This window comes from Bidens hawaiensis, unplaced genomic scaffold (assembly GCF_021521415.1).
Source record: "Bidens hawaiensis isolate Kalapana, Puna unplaced genomic scaffold, B.hawaiensis_p1.1 tig00019368_1, whole genome shotgun sequence".
In the NCBI taxonomy this organism is placed as follows: Eukaryota; Viridiplantae; Streptophyta; class Magnoliopsida; order Asterales; family Asteraceae; genus Bidens; species Bidens hawaiensis.
The window spans coordinates 246,309-252,392 of NW_027492944.1; the positions used below are offsets into that span (position 1 = coordinate 246,309).

At 43.8% G+C, this 6,084-nt stretch overlaps 1 pseudogene; it reads right to left on the reverse strand.

The window, feature by feature from the left end:
* Positions 1–992: 992 nt before the first annotated feature.
* Positions 993–1,492, reverse strand: LOC143558235 (calcium-binding protein PBP1 pseudogene; annotated as a pseudogene).
* Positions 1,493–6,084: the final 4,592 nt, after the last annotated feature.

Consider the following 6,084-nt stretch of genomic DNA (forward strand, 5'->3'; position numbering starts at 1 on the left):
TGAGATGGAGATGTTTTAATTGTTAAAACAAAACAAAAAAAAAAATAAATAAATAAATAAATACAAAAACCGGCCACCCATGTGGGGTGGTGGTTTTACCCAATCAAAACCAAGATGCTCTTTGCATTTTATGATGGGTTCCCTTTTTGATCCTCCACACACATAACATGCAACTTTACTTTTTCCTTCAAAGTACTCTCAAGTGTTAAAAACAAGCAAAAACACTCTTCCTCTCTCTCTCTAAAACTCACGGCCATTTTGGGCAGAAAAATTGGGTGTTTTGTGAGCTTGTTCAAGTGTTATAATCCTAGCAACAAGTTGGTGTTGTTGCTCAAAAGCTTGGGGTATACAAAGTTTGAGGGTTTCTCCTTTGCAACCTTGCCATTTGAAGACATCATCTTCTTCATCCACCTACATCTTCTTATAAGGTATAAGAAGGTACAACTTACATTTTGTGAGCATTTTGTTCTTGTAATATTGATCCTTGTTCTCCGGGTTTTAGTTTTAACATAATGGTATGTTCATAACAAGTTTTAAAATCTAAGCTTCCGTTGCGTTTTCTTGTTAAATATGGTTAATTTGAACTTTGATAATCTTGTATAAAACCCAACAAAAATGACATGTTAAAGTGTCATGTAAGCAATAGAACTTTAGTAGTTATAACTTTGGTTTGTTAAAGCACCTCCACCCCCACACTACTTCCTTTTCTTCTTCACTCTTGTTAAAGTCTTGGCGGCGAGAGTGGTGGCACCCCTCTTAGGAGGTGGTGTAATGGTTTTAACAAAGGATAGGGCTGCTTATCACCACACCCCATACACATAGCCTTAGTAACAGCACGCCATTGACGAACCACAAAACTTGATCATCGACAAATCATCAAACGAACCATCAATTTCTCAATCAACTCATAATCTCAGAAATTTTCAATTACAATTTAGGGTTTTCAGTTTCTTGTTTAGCAACGAAGAAAATAATTGGGCAAAAAACCACGGTTAAAAAATAATAATAATCCAAACACATTATCAACAATTTTAATCAATTAATCCATCTATAAAACCAAACAATAATCCAATCCCACAATTAAACATCAAAAACCACTAAACTCCTGTTCTAAAGCCTCATCCAGCAACAACTCAGACTGACCCATCAAATCAGGACTTAATCTAAACATAAGCACACAAAACTCCATCTGATTAAGCCCACCATCTCCATCAAAATCACCTTCTCTCAACATACTAATAATATCCTCATCACTCAAGTCTCCAAGCCCCAAAACCGATGAGTTCTTCTTCAAACTATCAAACGTGATGACACCCTTATCAGCATCCATCAGTAGCTGAAACCCTTTACATAGCTCTTCAATTAAACCATCACCACCTAGTTTATCTGCCATAAGTGGTAGGTAATCTTCAAACTGTGGTTGATTTGCAGTTGCCATTGTATTGTATTGTGTAATTTGTTTGAGTTGATATGATTTGAGTTGAATTTGGAAGGAGATGTGTTGAGGTGTGTGGTATATAAGATGGAAGGTGGAGTGTGGTTCTTGGAAGGTGAATGAAATGAATCGGTGTGGGAGAACAGACAGGTTGGATACAGGGAGGTGTACAAGTGGAAGCAGTGTTTGGTTCGTGTGGTGTGTGTTTCCACGAAGGTGGGGACTTCAAGGTTGAATTGACATTTTCATATGTTTAATTTAATGTACACGTGTTTTGAGTGTATTTGATGTTTTTTCTTTTTAAACGGCCAACTAAGTAACGAGCCGGATATTCTTTACACGGGCCCCAATGGCTAAAGATAGCCCAAGCCGGACGAGTGTATTTGATGTTAACATATAAAAGTTAGTTATTTAAAGTTTAATTATTTATATATTAGTATTATAGAGGCACATTTAATGTGAGCAATAAACAAACGTTGATAGAAAGGTTGTGATAACTACGAATTACCATATTTAACTCATACCTACTGGTGTAGGTATGAGTAGGGGTGTTTATCAGGGTAACCCGATCGGGTTTCGGGTTAATTGGGTCGGGTTAATCGGGTTTTTCTTAAAAATATCTAACCCGAAACCCGACCCTATTAAGGTTCGGGTTCGGGTTATTCGGGTTTCGGGTTAGTCCGGTCAGGTTGACCATGCTACTTTGTAATTTGAAGTTGATTTTTATGTTTGTAACTCGTGGGTTGCAAAATTTCTCATTCAACTCAATTTTCAATTTGTTTCATAAGTGATTATCATATAATTACATATAGGCTTGTAAACGAACCGAACAGACATGAACAAAGGCATGCCCGTGTTTGTTCGTTTAAATTTAAACAAATACGATCACGAACACTTAACAAACAAATCTTTGTGTTCATGTTCGTTCGTTAAAAATGAACATGTTCGTTGAAGAGGTATGTACCCGCCTCAACACCGAGCGAGGCGGGTCAACCCACAAAGATACAGACAAGTGACTTGAAATCAAGACATTATGAAGGCACAAAGCCAAAACCTATGCGCATGGCGCATATCACATATGCTCAGGCATCATATGCCCAGGCACCACACATGCTCAGGCATCACACATGCTCAGGCATCATATGCCCAGGCACCACAGATGCTCAGGCATCACATATGCGCGTGGCGCATATCACATGCTCGTGCATATCACATCTGCGCATGAAACATCTGCGCGTGAGAATAAAGAGAAGACCTCGCGCATCCTCAGGATAGGCGCGTATCACACATGCACATAATCAACCTCGTCCTTATCCAAATCAGGATTAGGGCAACCTTGATTGTGCACGTCAGACAACCTTCCAGAATGTATCTTTTTAAGGAATAAGAATATGCTAATGTTGACAGCTGCCAAATGAAAGGTGGACAACTCAGCATAACACATGTGCTACCACGTGATTACAAACAATGAGAAAGCACCAGGTGTCCCAGAGGACACGTGGCGCAGAGCAATTGGAGGAGGCCAACAAGGCTGAGCCCAATCAGTGGAAACCCTAGCACTATAAATACAGCATCAACTCCACAAGGAAAAGATCATCCAACAACACACAGTTACAGCCAGTAACACATTCATTCACATTCAATCATATTCAATCACATTCACTCACAGACAGTTACAGTCAGTAACACTCACCATCACAGGAAATTACAGAGTATTCAGCTATTAAGCAATACTCCCCAGATTTCCTTACTCTGATAACATTATCTTCTCCTACGAATACTTATTCTCACACCGGAGGGTTACCCCAAAGAGGACCCCTCTGTCCCTTTCTGAGGGGTAAGTTGACGGTGCTGTTCATTTTGTAGGTGGAAGAGCCCAGATCCAAGAAAACCATCGGTGAAGAAGTATAATCACACCCGAGGAAAGTAGATCGTCTACCAGTGAGTCGATCCACGTCTCTTCATTGGCGCCATCCGTGGAACTCGAACCCACGACCACGTGGTTAAAAGCAATCAGATTTCATCAGATCTATATATAAAAAAAAATCACCATGGTTTCTGGCGTTCATAACGTTGATCAAGTTCTGGAGGATATTGAACGTGAGGATGTTAATGAGGGACAGCAGTTTCTGAGGGGGCCGCGTGATTCTACGCGCACCACCAGTAACCGTCCCTTCATCACAACTCCTCACGGCCAGACTGAAACTCCTACAGACGATCTCACGTTACAAAATCTTGCCGGCGCGAAACAAAAATGACCAATGGGTCCAGAAGATGAAACAAACGATCCTAAAGAATGGCTCATAAACGAGCAGCGGCGTCTAATGGACAAGTATAATGAGATGGTCAAGCAGAAAAAGCTAGCCGACTTAACACAAAGGCAAGCGCTTGATAAGCAAACTGTTCATGGAACAAAAAGGCCGCGCGCGCCGGAAGAAGGACATTCTGTTCACACTGCACACACTGAGTTCAGTGATGAAGAAGTGCACAGCATGAGGAAGACGCGAGATACTCATGCAGGAGGCTCACAGCTCCGCGCGCCTGTGAACATGGCGCCTGGAGCCAGAGCCGATCTGGATCTGCACATACCGTACAGCCCACCAGTTAGAGGGCAAGTGGACGTAACCACACCGTACAGACCAGCCATCTTGGTGAAACATTCAAAGTTCACTGAGCGCATCGCTAAGGCTCCCATCCAGCACAAAACCAAGATGCCAAGTGGTTTGGGCAAATATGACGGCACAACAGATCTAGACGATTTCTTGCAAGGTTTTTACAACACGGGAAACCTAGAGAGCTGGACGATGCCAACATGGTGTCACATGTTTGCTCGCTGCCTCACGGGCGCGGCGCGTGTTTGGTTCGAGAGCTTGCCGACTGGGCAAATTGATGGGTTCGAGGAACTATTGGAAAAGTTCCAAGCCCACTTCGTACAGCAGCGCAGACACACGCGCGACCCTGATGACATCATGCACTGCGTGCGCAGGAATGATGAAACGATTGAAGACTACATCACTCGTTTCAATCAGGAGTCTCTGGCAATCGGAGGTATAACGGAGCAACTCCTGCGCGTGGCCTTTATACAAGGCTGCGCGCAGTGACCAACTCCGCCGAGCTCTCGTAAGCAGAGATGGCATGCCCACCACTTGGGCAAAACTAATGGAAGCATCGCGAGTCTTCGCGAGAAATGAGAAACAAATTGCCCAAGATAGGGCAAGAGAAAGAGCGCATCAAGATGAGTCACCGCGCAGCAAAGAAAAGAGGGGCAAACAGAACTCTGTATGGTCCAGGTTGCAACCAACCAGTTTTTCTTCCGCAGAAAAGCAGGCGCAACCAAGCTCACCCCAGCCCCAAAAAGATGTTCGTAATCGCGGGGAGGGTGACAAGAGGGAGGGCGGCAGAGATCCTAACAGACCTCTGCCAAGAATATGGACTCCCCTCACTAAAACGCCTTCACAGGTGTTAAGCACTGAGAATTTCCAATTCAAAAGCCCCAAGCCACTACACTACAAAGGACCATCAGACAGTGGCAAGTACTGTGAGTTTCACAAATCCACAGGACACAACACTGATGCATGCCACCACTTGAAGGATGCAATTGAGAAGGATGTGAAATCAGGCAAGCTGGCTCACCTGGTAAAAAACTCAAGACCAGAAAATGAACAACCAGAAGGAGCCTCTGCCAGCAAAAAGTACAAAAGAATCTGTGTAGCTGAGGGAGGAAGGCAAGGGCAGACATCAAGAAAAAGAAGCGCGCAAATCCAAGGAGATTGGCGCGAGCAACAAGTCATCTTCCCAAGAATCAGGGGAGGCCCTTCCATCAGCAGTCCTCTTGTTATCACTACACCATGCCTCTATATCTAGAGCAGGCGAAAAAGCTCATCGAGCAATTCGACTGCTTCAGAATCATTCATATTCCGCGCAGTGAAAACAAATCTGCAGACGCGCTGAGTAAGATGGCATCAACCAGTTTTGATCACTTTGGCAAAGATGTCAGGGTAGAAGTAATGAGCAACCCGTCGGTGGTAGCGAAGTCTGTCCTAGTAACTCATACAACCCCTTCGTCATGGATAACTCCAATAATGGAATTCTTGAAGGAGGGAAAGGTACCAGATGATCGCGCACAAGCGAGGAAGATAAGACACAAGGCGCAGAACTATGAACTGCTTGATGGTACATTATATCGACGCTCTTATCTTGGGCCGCTCATGAAATGCCTAGATGCTGAGGAAGCAAGCTATGTGATCAGAGAGATACACGAAGGAATCTGTGGAATTCATGCTGGCCCACGCATGGTGGTTGCCAAGGCAATGAGCGCAGGCTACTATTGGCCAGGCATGTACTTGGACGCTCTAAAGGAGATCCAAAAGTGCAAAGCATGTCAGAGCTATGCGCCAAACACCATGCGGCCAAAGAACAACTTGATTCCAGTAACCTCAGCATGGCCTTTCCACAAATGGGCAATCGACATTGTGGGTCCCCTACCGCAAGCGCCTGGACGAGTAAAATTTTTGGTAGTGGCAGTAGACTATTTTACAAAATGGGTTGAAGCCAAGCCACTAGCAAAAATAACAGCCGAAGCGATGAAGCAGTTTATCTGGAGCCACATCATATGCCGTTTTGGCTTGCCCATGGAAATTGTGAGCGAT